Source organism: Podarcis cretensis (genome assembly GCF_951804945.1).
Source record: "Podarcis cretensis genome assembly, chromosome: 2".
Lineage (NCBI taxonomy): Eukaryota > Metazoa > Chordata > Lepidosauria > Squamata > Lacertidae > Podarcis > Podarcis cretensis.
This window is the reverse complement of record NC_137171.1, coordinates 89,924,319-89,943,440: the sequence shown is the minus strand read 5'-3', so window position 1 is coordinate 89,943,440 and position 19,122 is coordinate 89,924,319. Positions and strand designations below refer to the sequence as shown.

The 19,122-nt window shown below is 42.7% G+C and overlaps 1 protein-coding gene across 2 annotated transcripts in view; it reads right to left on the bottom strand.

Annotated features, from left to right (window-relative positions):
- The window catches only part of TMCC1 (transmembrane and coiled-coil domain family 1), a 111,519-nt gene extending 92,606 nt beyond the window's left edge, over nt 1-18,913 (bottom strand). Inside the window, exons 1-2 of one of the 2 annotated variants that reach the window (XM_079964531.1) lie at nt 18,761-18,913; nt 2,160-2,216 (exon numbers count right to left, since the gene is read on the bottom strand). The gene's annotated coding sequence lies outside the window, so the exon portion shown is untranslated. The remainder of the gene's footprint in view (nt 1-2,159; nt 2,217-18,760) is intronic. The other variant, XM_079964532.1, reaches the window with a different exon arrangement.
- Nucleotides 18,914-19,122: the final 209 nt, after the last annotated feature.

Below are 19,122 nucleotides of genomic sequence, written 5' to 3'. Positions count from 1 at the left end.
GATATTACCTATTACTGTAAATTGTGTTTGATGTTTTTATTTATTTATAAAAACATTTATATACAACTGTGTCATGAAAATATATCACAGTGGTTTACAACATTATAAAAACATAAAACCACACAATAAAGTCATAAAAAGTTAAAAACCAACATCAACAGACCATTGTGGGGGATGTACTCTTAATTGCCTGCATAGGCCTGGTGGAATAGAAAAGTTTTAAGCATGTGTTTAAAAGTTGGCACAGAAGGCGTCCACTGTACGTCTCTATTGATAGGGTATTCCACAGGACTGGGCCAATGAAACTAAAGGTTCTGTTTCTCATTGTTGCCAAAGAAGCCTCACCAACGCAGGGAACAACTAAATGAGTTTCTGCAGATGATCTCAGTGACTGAGCTAGAATATAAGGAACAAAATAAAAAAAATCCTTCCAGTAGCACCGTAGAGACCAACTAAGTTTGTTATTGGTATGAGCTTTCATGTGCATGCACACTTCTTCAGATACACCTCAAGTGCATGCACATGAAAGCTCATGCCAATAACAAACTCAGTTGGACTCTAAGGTGCTACTGGAAGGAATTTTTTTATTTTGTTTTGACTATGGCAGACCAACACGGCTACCACCTACCTGAATATAAGGGTTCAGGGTGATCCTTGGGGTATCCTGGACCCAAATTGTTGAAAGCCATCATGGGAATATTTACTGACGGGCTGTTATATAAATCTAATAAACAACTAGTTCTCATATCAGATACAACAGGATGTCATGGTTAGCTGCAGCTTCCTGACTTGTTTTGCTGCTTATCCAAAGAGAGGAGTAAAGCAGCTGTGAGTGCCTGAAGCTCATGCATATCTTGCCTTATAAAGCCAATATTAGATAATCTGAATGTGACCACAGTCATGTGATACATAGAAAGAAAAATGATTCCAGATACAGAATTTCATCCCATTTATTTGGATAGAAATGACCTCCAATTCTTAAAAGGAAGTTTCTCTATAAAATTCACAACTCTAAGCTAGATATGCCTAGTACCCCCAATCCATTATAAGGTGGATACAATAGGATGAATAACTGCACAGAAACTCAGAATTGTTGCAATTAAAGTGGATCACACACATGCATTAAAGTTAAACTATATCATACATCTGAAACATTCAAAGAATGGGATTACAGACCTATTCCTATGGTATAACATCGTAAATGCTCTCTACAGGCTCACTCCAATTTGTGGAATTAGCCATCAAACTACCCAGGGGAACTGCATTATCTATGGAGAATGCCAGAAGTAGAATGGTTAGTAATAACAAAAAAAGTTCAGAACCCTGTTGAGTCAGATTACTTCAGGCTGAACAGACTCCTCAAAATCTCATTTTTTAAAAACAGGCAGATTTTGTCCCCCATGATTCTGGGGAAATGTTTTAATCTGATAAACATTTGCTAATGAGAATGGACTGCAGATAGGCCAAAGATAACCTAGATTAATATTTTATTGGCTTGGTGGTAATCATATATGCACAGTGTGACTGACTGTTATACTATAGCTAAAGACCTCCCTGTAGTACCACAGATTAGAGTTTTGTGAAATTCCATACTGCTAGAGAAGACTGCATAGATTCTGCAGCTAATCCAACAGCCCTTGTCATTCAATGCTTTGCCTATGGGGATCTCACTATGCAGCTATTTCAAGAGTCACTACATGTTGTCAGAAAATGCACTGCATTTGTGGTTAATGAACCAAGTGGCAACTAAAGCCAATTTTTTCCTATTTCTTTCTACTGTGTGTGGTCAGAACTTTACTCATGCTCCCCCTCATGCTGGTTTACCCCTTACCCTTGAAATTCTCAATAAAAAATATTTCTGTATGTTCACTAAATTGCTTTGAAATATTCTACTATGGCGATGGCCAAGTCTCCAATTTTATTACATGGACAACTTTCGCTGGAACTCATGTATTACCGGTTTTAGAAAAAAACAGCAAAAGTGCTACCTAATGCAAAAGATGAAACAAGCTGCAAAACACCATATATACACTCAGTGGACATGTGTATTTGCAAACATTACAGAACTATTCTAGCATCCTTTCAGGTGAGACTTAACACAGCTATTGCAACTCAGATGCCAAGACACTACTTAAATATAGGGAGGAAAAGGTACTTACTTCCACCACTTATCCTTAAACATGACTGGCTGGTGGGGCTCCTCTGTCAAACAGCAGCTTGGGGGAGAAAAAGTTAGACAAAACTTAGAAAAGAAGCATACACATCAAGGGAATGTGACTTACTGAGGTTATTTTAAGTCCAACACTGTAATAATATGCCCCTAGTTATGGTTGGTCTCAGCATTACTAATAGGCAACAAAGAAGGAGTAGAAAAATGTGATGACTTCTGTGCACCTGCACATTCTGCTAAACTTCAGCTTACACAGCCATGCCCCTATTCTGTCTCTGCAGACAAAGAACTTGCTGGGAATTTGCCACAGTCAGTGAAAACTCTTGAATATTTGCAAGCTGAACTTTCCACATGCTCAAAGCTATTCAGGGATAGGTTTGCAACAGTGGATTAAGCTTCACTGAAAGGCTTTTCTGCCAAAAATAAATAAGATACCTTTCATTCTTTAATTATTATTTTTTTAATTTTCAGTTTTTTACAAAAAACACACCAAAGTTACATGAGAAGACTGCTTCTAAAGCAGTAGGACTTCCCCTTCTCCTACCTAAATCAGCTGCTGTGGGTCCCTCAGAGCAGATTTTATAGGCACATGGGGGGAGACTGGAGAGGAAGCAGGCCCCATTATGTGAGCACTTCTGCACAGACTTCATTGGAGTCCACACTACAATTTATTATTTTTAGCATTAACAAATACTAGAGCAGGAAAAGAGAATTCAAATCGCAGAGAAGGCCCATCAAGCTGAAGGGTTAAACTTCAAATTCTTGCATAAAAGCATCAAAAATTGGAAGGCACACAACTATCCCATATACAAATTTTAATCAGCAAGAAGTAATTGAAGCAGCATATGGCAAAGCACCTCTTACACAGGGATCTCTAATTCAGATTCTTGCATTTTGGCTTGAATCCTAATTTTCCTCCCATGAATGAAACACAGTCCACATACATGGAACAAGGATATCCCATCTTCCGCAGCTCCCTACACCCCCTGAAAATGAAAGATTGCTCCTGTTTAGGAAACCTTGGGAATGGTGCAGAATATGATGTAGGGGGCCTGGAGATGGAAGAATTGGCAGGAATCTCTTTTTCCTTTACGTGAATGAACAACTTAGAATCAAACTCTTTCCAACCTCAAAACTTGTGGATGTTTCTATGTATATAAATATTGAGAGATGGGGGAGATTTTACAGGCAGATGTTGATTTCCAGTGCACACATACCATGTTGGTGCTTTATTCCCATATTTTGCTCACTGCCATATTTGTGTTGACGATAAACATTTAACTAACTACTGTGGACAGAATAAGTTGCCATTCAGATGATCTGCATAGGAAAACTCTTACCTACTAGAACCAAAATATCAAAATAAGGGTGTGTTGAGGCCAGTGTCCTTGCTGCATTTCAATTTAGTCTTGTCACTATCTGCTCCGATAACTAATGTCCATTATATCTTGTACACTGTGCATTCTCCTTCCAGATTTGTGGGATCCTTAATGTAACACTGGCACACACCACATGCAATTGATATGTTGGGGAGGTTAGGGTTAGAGAGACACAGATGTAGCCAGAAGTTAAGTAACCAGAAGTTAGCAAGCTACTTCTTAAGTGGTGAATGGGCATATGAGTACGACAGAACAAAGTGAGCATTTAACATTTATTTTGAAAGAATCATAGAAATGTAGAGTTGGAAGGGACCACGAGGATCATTCTAGTCCAACTCGCTGCAGTGCAGGAATCTTTCACCCTATGTGGGGCTCGAACCCAAAATCCTGAGAAAAAGAGTCTCATATTCTACTAAGCGAGCTGTCCCTCAGTTTGAGTAGAGACCAAGGTAGAAAGGAAAGCATCAAATTGCAAATACAGTATAGATTTATAATTTGGCCTATTCTAGTTCTCTGTGCCATGTATTGAATTACTCACAACTGGTCAAGTTTCTAAACTGCTTAAATTTTAAAATGTCCAAATCCCAGCTCCTTAATATGACATTCTAATTGTTGCAGTTAAAATTATTCCAAGAGGAGGATACAAGGATGAACAAAGCAATTTTGACATATTATGCCATGTCGGTCCCACAGAATACAAATCATATTGATCATCCATACAGTAGATACACAGCTGCCCTAAACAACATCTGAGAAAACAACTGATAGGCAGCTTGGATTTATTTATATCATATGAGGTAGAATAGTGCAGTATGTGAACTACACCTGGGTAGCAGCCCAGCCAAGAAGATGGTTCATCAATGTTATCACTATTTTTTCAATTTGGGTCTATATTTTATTTTATTTATAAATGGAGAAATGGGGGCGCAGAAGAAAAGACAAGATAGGAAAGGAGAAAATGGAACAGATATTGTGAAATATTGAGTGGCTCTGAAATTGTAGTTGAGCCCCAGATTCCCCCTAAAATTTGTGAATTGTTGCACTACTGCATGCTGGAAAAGCTATTACCATTTTCAATAAGGAAGGAAAGGCAGCACCCTGCAGAGCAGATAAGTTATTTTAGAATGCAAGTAGCACACAAAGAAGCTGTACTGTATTTCCTACAACGCACATCCTTATCCCAAGCTAGTCATAGCCTCTTCAAAATGTAACCAAATATGATGTCCAGTAGGTGAAACACAGCTTGTGGGTGGTAAAATGCTTTTCCCCAAAACACAAAGTGGAAATGTAGGCTGCTGTGAGAACTGTCAAAGACACTTGTGGCTTTGGAACGATCTTGAAAATCCTAATGCTGCGATTAGCAGAATAATGCCTTATAACTTTTCAAAATAAAGTTACCACAGAAGAATTACAGGCAAGCTGCCTATATGATTTTCCCACCTGCACCCCCATTCCTCTGACTGGCCAATGCCACTGAACCCTGCAGAGAGGGGGAAAAGAAGAACCCTGCATACTTATGCAACTCCTGGAAAACAGATTCTTCTGGTTGTGTCACTCAAGTGCTGCCACTTTAGTATTCTGGCCAGAGGCAGCCAGAACGTCAGCAAGAATTGTAAAATTCAAAAGCTAGAAGCTATACTTATTTCAGTAATTGTTCAAATACTTGGTCAAGTTCATTTATCATTTTTTTGTTCTTTTCCCCTTCTGTGCATGCACGCACCCACCCACACAGAAAACTATGTCTGAAAAGATATATAGATACATGCAAATGAAGTTGATGCCTAGGAGATACGTACTGGTTTATAAAAATCATGAAGATAGCATATAGGCAGGCTAACTACTAGTTTCAGAGTAATTCTGTTCTGTTCATGTGTTCCCTTGAGAACAGTTGGCTCCAGTCTTCTTATAAAAAAACGTTGATCAATACTCTATTTTAGAGCAATTTCCTACCTGTGATGTGGAAGAAAGATAGCATTGACATACACAGCCATGAGGCAGCTAGCAAACCATTTTAACCATAACTCAAAAGCAGAAATGTGGTCTGATTAATTTTACTGTATATAGATGAGAGACAAGAGTTTTTGCATCCAGCAGTACAAAGCAGGTGATGGCTAAAGAAACTATGCCAACTACAGGACCCTGGCTTTTTCATCACAGTAAGGCATTTGGAAGTCACAAGAACTTGCAACTGGTAAAGAAAGAATCAATAAATCTGATGTCCACCTTTCATAACCAGTACCTAGTATAGGAATCTTAACAACAGCCTTTCTGAAGAAAACTTTTATTCCATTCAGAATTACAGTTGGCACACATAAAAAAATTAATCTAGGTTTACTCAGCAAATTTTATGTCACTTAAAGAACTGGAGCAAACACTCTTTGAAGTTTAAGGAAAGTGTAAAAAACAAAATATCTCCCCCCAAATTAAGTTTCTCAGTAAGGTATGTACTCCTTTTTCATACTTCTGATATAGCATTCTATATCAGGCTATGATAAAGATTGTTTAAATATACCTTTTTAATTAAACCAAGTGCATTGTTAAGGTAAGATGACAAACACATGCTGTATAAGTGTACATACACTGCAAGTTGCTTATCACTGTTTCAGATCTGGTTTAGGTATCAATCCTAATTAACAATAAGTCAGCTAAGGAACAGGAAGTATATACCTGTACCAAACTTAAGAGTTCTTAAGCAGTTTTCAAATTCTTATAACACATCCTTATGTTTAGATCTGCTTTAAAGCAATCCTACCAGTAAAATTAGAGGATAACTCATGTATACAGCTCCAGTAAGTTAAGAGCTGGGACGCAGGTGGCGCTGTGGGTTAAAGCCTCAGCGCCTAGGACTTGCCGATCGAAAGGTCGGCGGTTCGAATCCCTGCGGCGGGGTGCGCTCCCGCTGCTCGGTCCCAGCGCCTGCCAACCTAGCAGTTCGAAAGCACCTCCAGGTGCAAGTAGATAAATAGGGACTGCTTACCAGCGGAAAGGTAAACGGCGTTTCCGTGTGCGGCTCTGGCTCACCAGAGCAGCGATGTCACGCTGGCCACGTGACCCGGAAGTGTCTCCGGACAGCGCTGGCCCCTGGCCTCTTAAGTGAGATGGGCGCACAACCCCAGAGTCTGTCAAGACTGGCCCGTACGGGCAGGGGTACCTTTACCTTTACCTTTAAGTTAAGAGCTGCATAAAGAAGACTTTAAAAAAAATGCTCCTCGCCATGCCAATGGGTCAGGTAGGTTTTGGCTAATCAGACAATCCTAGGAGTGTCTACCTAACACTGGAACTTCAGAGGAGGAGTGCGATCTATGTCCTGTCCCCAAACATTGATATAAGGTTGTCTCTGCACCAACTAGGCAGTTGGTGCTCCCAACGACCTAGGATGGTGTTTTACAAATTGCATCACTATTACCAGCTGAGTTTCGCTTCCTTCCATTCTTAATGCATTTGATGCATCACTCCTTCTAATGCAGAACTTACTGTGCATTACTCCATCCAATAGCAAACGGAGATGGCAAGTGCCAAAAGAACTGGATCGAAGATGGGGACATTGAAAAATAAGAGGTTCTCAGTGTGCTTGGGAGAACCCAGAGATTTACAAAACTACCTTGCTTTAACAGAACTGATAGTTATAGGTGACCAGCAGGCTCATGGAATAGGGGTGGATTGCTCTGCCCCTCCTCCACCATTCTCTTACCTTCCATGCAGAGGAAGGAAAGCTTACCAACACATAATCTCTGTAACAGAAGTACAAATTAATCAAGGGGTGTTTTTTTGGGTGGGCGGGGGTTCAGTCATTTTTAGAAATAATCCAAATGCTGTTCTTCACCTCTCCCTTGAACCATCAGCATAGCAGAGTAAGCAAAATATCAAGTATTCAGGTCAGTTAGCCAAGAAATATCCTGAGTTCATATTCTTCATGTACTTCCAAATATATTTGATAAGGTCAAGTGGGCAACAGTAGATGTATCACTGCACTAATCTTCCATACAGCTTCCAAACGGTTTTGACACCAAAGAGTATGTCTACTGAACATTTTAAGTTCAAAATGTCAGTAGAGTGGACCTGATGGCAATCATTACTTTTTGTGACAGCTTCATGTTAAAAAATGAGCTGACTATCTCCCAGTTTCTAGGTAGTCAAGTCATCCCAAAAAATGTCTCCAGGCTCCTATCATGTTGCTATCTCATATCACTTTGCATAGCCCTACAAAAAACTTTGTAAGCAGTGGTTTAATTTCCCACCCACTTTAAAGCAGTATTTTCTAACATTTTAGAAAGGAATTCTGCCTCAAATTTAGGGCCGTAATCCAAGCAGCAAAACCAATTTTACCAAAGCTCAACCTCTGCTTAAGTACAGTGGTACCTCGGTTTACAAACAGTCCTGTTTACAAACTATTTGGTTTACGAACTCCACAAAACTGTTAAGTAGTGTTCCGGTTTGCGAACTTTACCTTGGTCTATGAACAGAAGCAGGGCACCAGCGGTGGGAGGTCTGCTTAGGGAAAGCACACCTCGGTTTAAGAACGGATTTCAGGAACGCATTACCGTATTTTTCCGTGTATAAGATTAGGGATTTTTCCTAAATGTCAAAATGTCAAAAATTAGGGGGCATCTTATACTCTGGGCCATCTCCCCCCATTTTCTTAAATCTGAGACCCCAAAAATAGGGGCGTCTTATACATGGGAGTGTCTTATAGACGGAAAATACGGTAAGTTCACAAACCAAGGTACCACTGTAGGTCATGTTGTTGTTGTTGCTCTTCAGGAAGATGTTGCAACTTTTTAAAAGTTACCTTGCATATTTAAAATCTTGATAGATTAACAGGTTTAAGTTCTAAAAGGGTATTTAAAATTCTGTGGAATAAATTTCAACATCCTCCTGCACTTCTCATTTCCACAGGTCAACAAATTTGGGGTGACAATGAGTGCCAAGTAAAAAGGTTTGCTGTCACCAGGACCTGCCAGTTCTCCAAAAGGTAGGGTCTTCTCCCCAACCCGATGCTCAGTCTTTAAAAAAAAACTGAGGTTGAAGACCATACAATCTTCTTCAGCTCACAGCTATGCTGTGTGCCATCTTCTGCTGCCTCTTTGCCTGCCAGGTGGCTGAAAGCAAGGTTTCACTCATGTTTAGAGCAGCCGAATGATCAGGGATCATTCTTCTCCGGTATCATGTGCCCAATAATCTTGGTCACCGGGGCCTAACTGGCTCTTGCCACGGCAGGGTGAGAAGAGAAGCAAGATCATCTAAATCCTGCTCTTTATGTTTTTAGTTTGCAGTCAACTATTTATAACACAATGCTCAGCAACTAAAGTTACTTTTACATAGTGAAAAGTCAGCCCTGCACAGATAAGAAAACAGACCAACTGAGATCTGTCAAAGCAAGAGATTTATAGTGTAAGGATTGTCAAATGTCAGAAGGGGCACACACATATTAATTTCAGCATTCTTAGCATACTTCAAGATACGGTAGAACAAGGTAAAACAACTTATAGAAATGACTTTGGGTGTGGCATTCTTCCAAAGAATCTTAGCCTGAACCTTGCAGATCTGTGCTACTATCTAGCTATGGACAAGTTAGCTCTGTACAGTGGTACCTCGGGTTAAGTACTTAATTCGTTCCAGAGGTCCATACTTAACCTGAAACTGTTCTTAACCTGAAGCACCACTTTAGCTAATGGGGCCTGCTGCTGCCACCACGCCGCTGGAGCACGATTTCTGTTCTCATCCTGAAGCAAAGTTCTTAACCTGAAGCACTATTTCTGGGTTAGCGGAGTCTGTAACCTGAAGTGTATGTAACCTGAAGCATATGTAACCCGAGGTACCACTGTACTAAGCTTTCAAAAGTAGTTCACGTAGTGCTCCAAGAATTATCTTTTCTGTGCACTACATGCTCAATTGTAATTGTAGACTGGTACCACATGCATGAAGGGACGCAGGTGGCGCTGTGGGTTAAAGCCTCAGCGCCTAGGGCTTGCCGATCGAAAGGTCGGCGGTTCGAATCCCTGCGGCGGGGTGCGCTCCCGCTGCTCGGTCCCAGCGCCTGCCAACCTAGCAGTTCGAAAGCACCTCCAGGTGCAAGTAGATAAATAGGGACCGCTTACCAGCGGGAAGGTAAACGGCGTTTCCGTGTGCGGCTCTGGCTCTGGCCAGAGCAGCGATGTCACGCTGGCCACGTGACCCGGAAGTGTCTCCGGACAGCGCTGGCCCCTGGCCTCTTAAGTGAGATGGGCGCACAACCCCAGAGTCTGTCAAGACTGGCCCGTACGGGCAGGGGTACCTTTACCTTTACTTTACCTTTTACCACATGCATGATTCAAACTGCAGCGCAGATGCTGTAGTGCTGTGACTTGGACCCCTTTCCATGTTTTCTACATGCATACATTGCATGTCCATCTTAAAATATGGTGTAATTTCACATTAATGTTAACTGCTTGCTCTTAAACATCTGCTCTCATACATCTTTGGTGTATGTTCTGATTGATTGACAGATTGATTCCATAACCCTGTATCACGAAACTTTTAATGTCTAATGTTTTACAATTTTTTATGTGCTGTAAGCTGCCCAAAGTGGCTGGGGAAACCCAGCCCGATGGGTGGGGTATAAATTATTATTATTATTATTATTGGGCATCTATCTGGCTTTGCATGTATCTGAATACAGATCTCACAGAATCTCTAAATATACCAAGACAGAGAATAACATTTCTGGGTATTTAATTCATACTACTAAGCATCATGGGCAAGATATACAAAAGACTACAGGCAAGAATTTCAATGCCGTCACTTCTCCTAACAAACAGCCATATATCATGGCATAGAAAATGTTCTGTACAAATAAAGATTCTGATTCTTGATTTTACACCTCTCATCATTACAATGGATAGCTTCATTTTTTAAAATCTTTTTACTTAAACAAAAGTACATTGTGCAGCACCATTGTGCTTTCAGATTTGGCAGAGGGTTAGAAATGCCATTATAAAAGCTTTCTTCTTCACTGCAACCAGTAGCTTATTTTAGTTGGGGACAGTGTTGTAGACTGGTGATGTGTGGAGGTTCAGATTCTGAGGTTTTGGGTTTTTCTAAAAGTAGATCTAGCCACCTTCAGAACAAAAAGTTACAAAGCAAAATGGGGAGAAAGCATTCCAAACAACTGTGTTCTAAGGTTCAGCCTGCTCCCAACTTTCAGCGTTCTTAGTCAATGACTAAACACAGAGAGGTAACTGGCAAATACTAGTGAGAAATTTAGATAATTATAATCCGTCAAAAACTGAAAAATGGTTTCAAAATGACTTCATTCAACAGGGAAGGGCTTCATTTTGAAGCATTTTTTGTCTTCCTTGGTGCATGTGTCACGCTAGAATTTTCTCTCTCTAAGATTCAGACAATGGAAAAGGGCAGACCTGGTGCATTTTAAGGGACTGCCCAATTCACTCAAAAGCTGTTTTTTTGTTTTCACTGGCAGAAAAGAAATTGTTGCCCCCCAAAATTAACAGGAGAGATCCAGGAGTATAGTGTAGCTGTGACTGGGCAGTAGGATGCCCACCCAAAAGCACAAGTCATGATTTTTGTGACACAGGGTTAATTTTATGCAAAAGAGATTTTAACCCGGTAATACAAATACAAATAAAACCCATCATTAACACATCCATATCCTAAGGGCGAGTGGGGATGCATTATGATTGAGAAAGTGTGGGTTACATCAGCCCTGAAAAATAGCCCACTGCTGCTGTACTAACTTTAGGGGACAGAGCTGAGACTGATCGGCAATACAGTGTCTGCTCTTGCCCTCAGTGCAGTATTGCTAGCCTAGGTTTAACTGACAAAAGTTCAGCAGGAGATGTGAACACATGTGGCCCAATCCTCCAGATGTTGCTAAATTACAATTCTCATTGTCCCTAACCACTGGCCTCTCTTGCGGGGGCTGATGGGAGCTGTAGTTCAGCAGCATCTGGAAGGCCAAAGATTCCCCATCCCTGATCTTGAGTAACATAACCGGAAACTTGAGTTCTTTCCATGGTTTAGGGTGCTAAAGCAGTGCAGAAATTCATTACATTAAGCTTTTTCTATGGAAATAAAATTATGAGGAAAGCTTCGCCTGCTGACACTTATTACTACTTTGTAAGTAGCAGTAATAACACATCTTATTACCACTTGTGTGCAGCTCCAGGTTTATTTTTGGACCCTTGGACTCACCTACAGAAGAGGATACAAATGTGCATTTGCCTATTCACATTCTCCTTTGCCTGTTGCATGGTGGGGCCAATCCACACACAGTGTACTAGGCCCACCTCTGGTGTTAAACGTATCTCATACCCTCAAACCTAAGTACATCTAACTGTTAAAATAAAGGTAGGACAGAAAATACCTACCAAAGGAACTTCAAATGATACCCTCAGCCTTAAGATATACGGTAGATCCTACTATCATTCAGCCAAATGATACAGAACCTGAAATAAGTATTCATTAAGGGTTGTAGTCAGGTGATCAAGTAATGCAGCTTATGCGAGAACATTCATTTCCCTACCATATTACACTTGCTGCAATAAATCTTTCATTTGAAGACACGGTTAAAAATAAGTTGCTTCACAAATATAAGCAGACATCACCATTACAGCTGCAGAGCCATTGCAGATAGATTTAAAAAACATATCTTTAAAGATGATTTCACCTACATTCAGCCACAATAAAGCAGTTGTAGAAACAGGCATCAAAAGAACCAAAGTAAAAGAAATGAAGGTCTGAAGTGTCTATTATTCTGAGAAAACTCAACAGGCAGTGTCAATATTTTAAGGCCTGAAGGCACAGTAAAGGAAACTCAGAACAAAATCTACCATCTTACATCTTATATGTTTTCCAGAAGGCATTTTACCTGCTGAGATTATAGATTCTCTCTAGAAAATGGAAATTTATCTGCTGGATCTTTAGACCAGAAGATGGATACAAAAGTGGTACTTCTGGCATCAGTGCCACAGCCCACCCAGTGCTATTTTGATTCATCATGATCATCAGGGAGTAAACATAAGGGGAGAGAAGAAGAAAAATGTTATAGGAGGGGCAAGTTAATATAAAAGAAGCAGGAATCAAGGATAAGGTAACAAGTTGAGTGTGAAAGAATAGTAAGAAAAACAATTGACAGGTAAAAATACTTTTGAAAGGCCTGTTGGGGTAGGGAGTAAAAAATGTAAAAGAAAAATTCTGTGACTGACTCTGTCCTTGAACCACTATTTTGTGACTGGTGGGCCTCAGTGATTTTCAGCTATCTCAAGTGAGCCCTGCACATAGAACATTTGACAATCTATCTTATAACTGTCAGAGAGGCATATGGGAATCACAGGGTTAAATAGCTGGTGGTGACTTGTGGACTCCAATGAATACTTCCCTATTCATGAAGAATCACCATAGCTCTGCAGTGACCTTGGTTCACAGTTGGGGAATAACTGGGTTTTGTGGCAGCTGCTCCTGAGTAATTGATGATGATGATAATTTTTATAATTTGTACCCAGTCCATCTGACTGGGTTGGCCCAACCACACTGGGCAGCTCCCAACAAATATAAAAGCATAATAAAACATCAAACATTAAAAATGTTCCTATACTGTACAGGTCTGTCTTCAGATGTCTTCTGAAAGTTGCATAGTTATTTATCTCGACATCTGATGGGAGGGCATTCCACAGGGTGGGTGCCACTACTGAGAAGGTCCTCTGCCTTGTTCCCTGTAACTTCATTCTCATAGTGAATAAACTTTTTGCTGATAATTCCATAGTAGTGATAGGATCAGGCATTACTCAGTCACCCCTAACATGCTTTTGTCTGCAGAAAATACTTATCTACTGTGCTTCAGAATCTCAAGCTCTAAAAAGGCAATACACTACCACCTGCCATGCAAGAAAAGCAGTTGTAAAATTTATATGTACAGAAAGCCAGAGTTCTTTTAAAAATCTTTTAGAAATGTCTAGCCCAGTTCAAGTGAGGTCAGTTATGCAAGCACCAGAATATCAGAATTGCAATGCTTCAGTGCACATGTGCATATTCAACTAATTTCATCTCCAATGTTCCTTACATTTTAGCTATTTGTTTTTAGCTATTTGTATTTAGATGCAACCATGTGTCATTAAGGGCTTTTGGCACTCCTTCGGAGGAAAGAAATGTTGTCAGATTACATTCAATTTACACACCATTTTTTCCCTTCACTGTCCTAGTCTCTGTTCTGCCAGAGAAAAGCAAAACCTAGGCAAGGAAAGAAAGCATATATATAGTGTGGTGGAGTCGTCTCCTTTGGAGGTCTTTAAGCAGAGGCTTGACAACCATATGTCAGGAGTGCTCTGATGATGTTTCCTGCTTGGCTGGGGGTTGGACTCGATGGCCCTTGTGGTCTCTTCCAACTCTATGATTCTATGACCATTGAGCTTTTGAATATATAACTCTTTCATTATCCAAGTGTTCTGGGCTATTTAACCAACAGTTGCAGCAACAGCACTACTTTAACCTAGTTGTCAAGTGTTACTATTTTAGATATCCGCAAAGAGCACATTTGGTAAGTGTCAGAGCTGCCTCTAGGTCCCAGCTCACAGAGGACCAACGCTAGGCTGTAGTAATGTACAAAAGTCTTTATTGAAGTTCAGTTTCCATTTCAAAGCCACAGCGTGCAGCCCTACGTCTTAAACCCTAGATCGGCGAAGTCCCGTCTGAGTCTCCTCCCCTATGACACCAGTTTAAGATCCTAGCCCTGCTCCACCTTTTACGCTGCTCTCTCCTCCTCTGGGTCCTCCTGCCCGCTGGGGCATTGCCCTTTCTGGACTCTTCCGACGCTGAGTCGCTTAGCTCCTCCACCTCCCTCCGGCGGGCTTTAGGACCCGGTTCCCAATCCTCATTCTCTGCTGTCCCGCGCTCCTGTACATTTGAACTTGCCTCTCGCGCCAACCCAGTGACCTTTCTCCTAACCGTTACACTACTTCGGTCACTGCTTCCCTCTTCCGGGACACTGGCCGGATCTGACCTCTCCTCCGTTGTCCGACTTTCTGATGGAGGCGTGGTCAGCCCTGCCTTATCTTCTCTCCCTGGTGGGGAATGCACTGGCCCCGATCCTTGGGACTCTTCCCCCCCACTCTGCTCTGGTGGGGAAGCTGGTCCTGATTTCCAGCTACTGCTCTGGGAGTCCCTGCTGCCCCCTTGCTCCTGGGGCGTTCCCCTTGGGAACCCCCTACCCCTGGCGCCCCCTTCTGTGAATCTTCCGATTCGCTGGAGAGGCTCATGGAATCCCTCAGTCCACTGTCCTCTTCTCCTACGCTCCCCTCGGATTCTTCCCCTTCGCTCTCCATCTCCTCTCTTCCCTGTGCCTCTGCTCCTAAGCCCCTGACAGTAAGCTATGAGAAAGAAGATTCCACCTAAACATTAGGAAGAACTTCCTGACAGTAAGAGCTGTTCAACAGTGGAATTTGCTGCCAAGGAGTGTGGTGGAGTCGTCTCCTTTGGAGGTCTTTAAGCAGAGGCTTGACAACCATATGTCAGGAGTGCTCTGATGGTGTTTCCTGCTTGACTGGGGGTTGGACTCGATGGCCCTTGTGGTCTCTTCCAACTCTATGATTCTATGACCATTGAGCTTTTGAATTAATTAGTCTACTGTCTCACACAGAAACACATACACACAGTCTCACAAAATGCATATATACTGCTTGATTGTAAAAAAACAAACAAAAAACACACACCTTTAAGCGGTTTACTAAAAAAAAAAAACCCTTAAGATTAACAATAAAAGACTGTTAAAAACAGCTATTTAAAAACATTCAAAAGATAATAAAATCAGCTAGGGCCACAGGGAAGATATAGCACTATTACTTACAATCTAAATCCATCCAGTTTTGTATGATTAACAAAATAGGAGGAACAGCTAAAATGATTAAGGCCTTGTGTTTATCCTGACACTAATTACATATCATAAGTTCCACAATACTAGTACCAAGAGAAACTTCCTCCCCAGCAAGGGTGCCAACTTGAATAAAATATTGTGGGGGCCCAGTTAAACCCCGCCCCACATAACTGAACACATGATGCAGTGCACACACACCATTTGAATGGGAATGCCCATCAACTTTGTGGAGGCCCAGCCCCCTCAAATATTTTATTGTGGGGGCTGAAGCCCCCACAAGCCCTTAGGAGGTGGCTCCTATGCTTCCCATGGCAAACAACAAATGAGGGGAGCAATTTCATCATTGTTAAGGCCACACCCATACATTTTGGGTTGTTTAAATACCCTGGTGTATCATTTTTCTCTTTGATCTAGTATATAAAAAAACCGGAAATTTTAAAAAAGTAACAATAAAACTGTGCATGCACAGATAAATACCTTTGTGCACACACAGAGCAACAACCCATATACACAGTAAAGTCCTAATGTGGATGCAGACTAACACAAGGTTGCTTTACTCTGTGCAAACTATTTCCTTCTAAAGCAGGGGTGGCCAACTCCCAAGAGACTGTGATCTACTAACAGTTAAAAACTGGCAGTGATCTACCCCCTTTTTTGGGTTCAGGTCAAAGTTGTTGAGTTTTTTCAGGGAGGAGGTAAAATGTTGAGCTTTTTTTAGGGGAGCCACAGTTGTTCAGCTTCTTTGGGGGGAGCCAATGATCAACCAGTGATCTACCGCAGATGCCCAGTGATCTACTGGTAGATCACAATCTACCTGTTGGACATGCCTGTTCTAAAGCAACCAAATCAGTGCATCAAATCCAAATCATTGAATGCCACATCACTTCTTCAAAGCTGTCTCCCATGGTAACATTTTCTGTTCCAATTCTTTTAATAGCTTCCCATGCTAAAGGTAAAGGTAAAGATACCCCTGCCCATACGGGCCAGTCTTGACAGACTCTGGGGTTGTGCGCCCATCTCACTTAAGAGGCCAGGGGCCAGCGCTGTCCGGAGACACTTCCGGGTCACGTGGCCAGCGTGACATCGCTGCTCTGGCGAGCCAGAGCCGCACACGGAAACGCCGTTTACCTTCCCGCTGGTAAGCGGTCCCTATTTATCTACTTGCACCTGGAGGTGCTTTCGAACTGCTAGGTTGGCAGGCGCTGGGACCGAGCAGCGGGAGCGCACCCCGCCGCAGGGATTCGAACCACCGACCTTTCGATCGGCAAGTCCTAGGCGCTGAGGCTTTAACCCACAGCGCCACCTGCCAACTTCTAATTCTGCTTGGAAATATTATTACATTTATTTTAAAAAGGGAAAGGTTTGCTTAAGTAGCAACAAACCAGGAAGAATTAGGGTAACCAATTTAATAGAAGTCACTTTACTCTGGAGCAGCACTTGAGGAGGATCTTCTGCTCTCCCCTAGCATGATCACTGGAATCAACAAGGGTTTTAAGTATTTACACATCAATGGTACACCTAATGGATTACAAATGCAAGGAACAGTGTAGGCTGTTGGTTAGCAAACTATCAGAAGACACTGACAACTGTAGAAGAATCCCTCCCACTCAAGTTTTTCCAGTATCTGCAACTGTTCCATAATACATCCCATGATACAAACAGTCTTTCCTTCCACTCAGATGCAATGTGAAATTCTGTTCCTAAGAACACATAAAAAACCTGCAAGATCAGGCCAATGACCCAGCTAGACTGGCATCCTTTTCTCAGTGCGAAAACCCACATGGAGGACTCAGATTCTCAGCAACTGGTATTCAGAGGCATACTGCCTCTGATAGCGGAGGCAGAGCATAGCCTTGTTCTCCATGAATTTGTCTAAACTCCTTTGAAAGTCATATTAGTTGGTGAACATCACTGCCTCCTGCAGGAGCGAGTTCCATAGTTTAACTACACACACTGCATGAAGTACATTATTTTATCTGTCCTGAATCTTCCAACATTCAACTTCATGGGATGGCCCACAAATTCTAGTGTTATGAGAGGACAAAACATTTCTCTATCCAATTTCTTGGTCCTTGCAGTACCTTTCCTGATCTGCAGTACAGACCCAAGTTGAGCATCTAATATTGCATTTTTAAACACGTTCCAAGCATTTTGGAATGAAATGACCCCATTGACTTTTCAATTTCCTTTTTTCCAACCCCCTCATCTTGTGTTTCCAACAGTAATCATGTTGAATTTTCTTGGCAGCTGGCCATTTACAAGTATGTTTAGTTTAATAGCACTATGGTCACTGCTCCCAACAGCTCTGACTACACTTACACCAGGTCCTGGTCCCATAATTCTAATAATTCTTTAATAATTCACAGCAAACCAGAATTCAGCTGTGCCAGTATCTTAGTTTTTTGAGTTAACCACTACCCCACTCCTTGGCAACGCTACAGAGAAAAAGCACCTTCAAATGGTGTTGGAGGCCCTCTTTCCCACACTATTCTACTTAAAACAACAACAGCAACGAAAAACCAGACCAGCAACTGAAAAATAAAACGGCCCCTGCACAGATGCAATCTCAACCCTGGCCGCCCAAATCTGTTTACTTTTGCGATGGTGGCATGCTGCAAAGCAGAATCTGAAGGCACGGGAGAGGTGGTGGGAGAGGGGAGGAAATCAAAAGAGCCCGTTTAAAACACAATGCACCGCTTTAGCGTATGTCTGGTTTAAAATAGAAACTATTAAAAACGGCACCCTGCCTAAAAACCCATGCGTGCAAGGGTGCGTTCGTGCGTGTGTGTGCATACACACACACACACACACACACACACGTGTGCGTATAGACATATACAGTATACCCACAACCTTAAAGCAGCAACCAACATCACCAAGAACGAGATCTAACTTTGAGGCTACTGATTTCCCCCCCACCCATGACTTTCCCCAACCCTGCCCGTCTCTTCCTCCTCCCATGGATGCGATTAATTTCGGGGCAGAGGGGATCACTCAGAGAAGGGCTGCTTTGGAAGTGGGGGGAGAGAAGAGGAGGAGGAACAAACAAGCCCCCTCCCCCCGCAAAGAGTTCTGAGGGAACGAGAAGGGGCAGCAGCAGTTAGGGAGGAGGAGGAGGAGGAGGGAGCACGAGAAGCGGCCCCAACTGAGGAGAAAGCGGCCTCCGTGGGGGTTGGGGGGGGTGCATTAAGACCCTCCTCGCCCGCGACCCCGTCCCTGAGGGTGGGCGCTGAGAAGGGGGAGCGCAGCTGGGCCCTGGCCGAGGAGAGGAGGCGGCAAGAGAGGAAAAGCGGAGGGTCGGGAAAAGGAAGACGCTGCTGCTGCTCCTGCTGCTGGAGGGTCGCTTACCGGCTGTGGGAGTCGCGGGAGGCGACGCCCCAACGACTCCTGTGCTGGTCCTGCTGCTGCTGGTGGTGGTGGTGGTGGCGGCGGCTGGTCCTCCATCCCAGCCGGGCTCCCAGCGCCGCCGCGGCCGCCGCCGCCAACTCTTCTTTCCCCCCCCTCCCTCCTCCTCCTCCTCCTCCCGCCTCCTCACGGCAAAGACAACGACGCCGCGTTATTGCGCAAGCGGGGAAGGAGGAGGAGGAGGAGGAGGCGGGCGCGAGCCACAGAAGCACATATCTCTCGCTCGCTCTCTGACGTCACGCGCGTAGCTCGAGGGGCGGCGCGAGGAGCCGTTCGAGCGGCTAGCCCCGCCCCCTCCCTCCTCC